The following is a 4242-nucleotide window of genomic DNA, read 5'->3' as shown; positions in this document are numbered from 1 at the left end:
AATTAACCGCCACAATTTAGCAGTTTTTTTGTAGTGAGTCAAATAGGCAATCATCCTACAAAAATGCAATTCAACATGAGGAACATCTTAATCATGAAAACTCAATTTATGCTAAATATTAATTCTCACAAGAACATGCATATTATAAGGAAATCATTAAGAACACTCATAGCACATATGACTTCCAAATCACCGAACTCAAGAAAAACTACTTACCTCAAGTTGCAATAGGAGTAGAAGGAAAAGATAAGAATAGCGGGACATCATATCGGCCTCAGCCTCCCATGTAGCACCCTCAACTAAGTGATTCCTCCATAAAACCTTAACGGATGCTACTTCTTTATTCCTCAACCTTTTGACTTGCCAGTCTAAGATCTCTACCGGAATCTCTTCATATGAAAGACTCTCATCAACTCCCAAACCTTCTAAAGGAATGATGGACACCGGATCACCAATGCACTTCTTAAGCATAGAAACATGAAATACCAGGTGAACTAGAGCCAACTCATTCGGCAAGTCTAACTCATAGGTAACTTTCCCAATACGCTTCAAAATTTGATAAGGGCCCATATACCGGGGACTAAGTTTTCCCTTCTTGCCAAACCTCATCACACCTTTCATAGGTGAGATTTTCAAGTAGACCCAATCATTGACTTCTGGGTCCCTTCTTCTAACATCTGCATAAGACTTTTGCCGACTTTGGGCCGTCTTCAACCTCTCTCTAATGAGTCAAACTTTCTCAAAGGTCTCATAAACTAATTTGGGACCAATTGGAGCAATTTCACCTACTTATAACCAGCCAACCGAAGATCTACACCTCCTACCATATAGTGCTTCAAACGGAGCCATGACAATGCTTAAGAGGTAACTATTGTTGTAGGCAAACTCTATCAACGCTAGATGGTCATCCCAATTACCTTGAAAATCTATGACACACGCCCTCAACATATCCTCTAAGGTTTGAATGGTGCATTCCGCTTGACCATCAGTTTGAGGGTGAAAGGCCGTACTAAGATTGACCTTAGTACCAAGCCCTTTTTGGAATGCCTTCCAAAAATGTGAAGTAAATTGAGTACCCCGATCTGATATAATAGATAGAGGAACCCCATTCAACTTCACTATCTCCTTGATGTACAATTTGGCATAGTCTTCTGCCGAAAATGAAATCTTGACGGGAATAAAGTGGGCGGACTTTGTCATTCTATCAACAATGACCCAAATAGAATCATGTTGCCTTCGAGTACGAGGCAACCCCACAATAAAATCCATATTCACATCCTCCCACTTCCAAGTGTGAATATCTATATCTTGGGATAAGCCTCCCGGTCTCAAATGTTCGGCCTTAACTTGTTGAAAATTCGGACACTTGGCTACAAATCCCGCTATATCCTTCTTCATGCCATTCCAGCAATAGACTTCCCGTAGGTCATGGTACATCTTGGTGGCTCCCAGATAAATAGAATACCCCGAACCATGAGCCTCTTTTAAAATTTGTTCCTTAAACCATCAACATCCGTAACACATAATCTACCTTGGTACCGAAGCACCCCATCTCCCCGTTGAGAGAAAGCCTCAACGGCCTTGTTGAGTACCAATTCTTTCAACTCCCTTAATATGGGATCAAGGCCTTGTTTAGACTTCATATCAACCACACTAGAGGATTCAGATCCATGATGGACCATGACACTACCCTTGCTGGAATCCACTAGTTGGACACCTAACCAGGCCAACCTATGTACATCACGAACTAACTCCTTCTTCTCATCCTCTATATGAGCCATACTACCCATGGACAATCGACCTAGGGCATCTGCAATTACATTGGATTTCGTGGGGTGGTAAGGGACACCCATGTCATAGTGCTTTAAAAGCTCTAACCACCTTCTTTGTCAGAGATTCAAGTCTTTTTGGCTAAACACATATTGAAGACTCTTATGATCGGTGAACACATCAACATGCACCACATATAGATAATGTCTCCATATTTTCAAAGCAAACACTACCGCCCCTAGCTCAAGATCATGGGTCGGATAATTCTTTTCATGTATCTTGAGTTGCCTTGAAGCATAGGCAATCACTTTACCATGTTGCATAAGGACACATCCCAACCCACTCGAGAGGCGTCACAATATACAACAAACCCATCGGTACCCTCCGGTAAGGTCAACACCGGAGCAGAGGTAAGTCTATCTTTCAACTCTTGGAAACTTTTCTCACAAGCCTCTGACCACACAAACTTAGCCTTCTTTTGAGTCAAAGACATCAACGGAGAAGCAATGGAGGAAAAACCTTCAAAAAACCTCCTATAGTAACCGGCCAAACCCAAAAAGCTTCTAATATCGGTAGGAGTTAGAGGTCTAGGCCAACCTTTGACTGCATCTGTCTTTTTAGGATCTATCTCAATACCCTTGATCGACACAATATGACCAAGGAACGCTACATACCTTAGACAAACCTCACAGTTACTAAACTTTGCATACAATTGGTGGCCTTTAAGGACTTGCAATACAATTCTCAAATGGTTCATGTGCTCATTTTCACTCTTTGAATAGATCAAAATATTGTCTATAAACACTATCACAAACATATCTAGATAGTGCCTAAAAACTCTATTCATTAGGTCCATGAATGCCGCTGGGGCATTTCTCAACCCAAATGACATCAACACAAATTCATAGTGATCGTACCGGGTCTTAAAGGCCGTCTTGGGAATGTTAACCCCTCTTACCCTTAGTTGATGGTAACCCAAATGAAGATCTATTTTGGAGAAATAGTTAGCCCCTTGGAGTTGATCAAACATGTCATCGATCCTTGGAAGGGATACTTATTCATTATGGTCACTTTGTTAAGTTGGTGATAATAAATACACATTCTAAGGGACCCATCCTTTTTTTTAACAAATAATATAGGAGCACCTGAAGGAGAGATACTTGGTTGAATAAAGCCTTTGTCTAACAAATTCTTGAGTTACTCTTTCAACTCTTTCAATTCGGCCAGAGCCATTCTATAAGGAGGAATGGATATAGGTTGCGTATCCGGCATAAGATCAATGCCAAAGTCTATTTTCCGTTCGGGAGAAATGTCGGGTAAGTCATTGGGAAAGACTTCCGGTAACTCACTCACCATGGGGACCGACTCTAAGGAAGGGGTTTCAGACTCAACATCCATAACCCTAATAATATGGTAAATACACCCCTTGGAGATCATATTAATAGCTTTGAGACAAGAAACAAATTGACATGTAGGGATCAAATTTCCCTCCTTCCACTCTAAAGTAGACTCATTTGGAAATTGAAACTTGACTACACGAGTCCTACAATCAATAGAGGCATAACATGCATGCAACCAATCCATACCGAAAATTACATCAAAATCTAACATGTATAACTCCACTAAATCCACCAAGGTAACTTTATGGGACAAAGAAATAGGAAAACTCCTATAGACTCATTTTTCCACCACCGAGTCACTTACCGGGGTAGAAACTGAAAAAGGTTCTTCTAACACATCGAGGAGCAATTCAAAATTCATAGCCCCAAAAAGGGTAACAAATGACAAAATGGCACTAGGGTCTAACAATGCATAAAGATCAATGGAAAAGACTTGCAACATACCCGTTACAACATCCGAGGAACCCTCTTGGTCACTTGGGGAATGGAGAGCATAGAAGCGGTTCTTCTTGGAAGCATCGGGATTTGACCCACTAGGAGGGACTTGTTTGCCCTCTCTTTCTTGAACCTTTAGCATGGGACAATATCTTACCATATGAACACTCTTCCCACAATGAAAGAAACCATCCATGCCAACAAAACACTTCCCCTCATGTTTCTTGCCACACTTGGCACAAGTAAGCCTTGTCATAGAAGATCTATCACTATTGCCTCCTTGAGGCTTAGGGTTAGACACCCTATCTTTGTTGACCCTTGGAGCACTAGAGGAGCCTTGGTTGGAGAACCTTTGTTTATTTTAACACTCAATCTTACCCTTGGTAGAACTTCCATCATCAGTCCTTGCCTTCTTCATCTCCCTATTCACTTGCTTGAGCTTTTGTTCCTCAATTTGTTCGGCATGAATCATAAGACGTGAAATATTCATACTTGGAATAAGCATTGCCGAATGACATTCATTGACTACCAAGTCGGAGATCCCTATAACAAATTTGTTCATCTTGGCCCTAGAGTCCGCCACCAAGGTTTGAGCATATTTAGACAATTGGGTGAACTTAAGGCCATATTCCTTCAC

This window comes from Solanum tuberosum, unplaced genomic scaffold, assembly GCF_000226075.1.
Source record: "Solanum tuberosum cultivar DM 1-3 516 R44 unplaced genomic scaffold, SolTub_3.0 scf00079, whole genome shotgun sequence".
Taxonomy (NCBI): domain Eukaryota; kingdom Viridiplantae; phylum Streptophyta; class Magnoliopsida; order Solanales; family Solanaceae; genus Solanum; species Solanum tuberosum.
Note: the sequence above shows the minus strand (reverse complement) of the source record.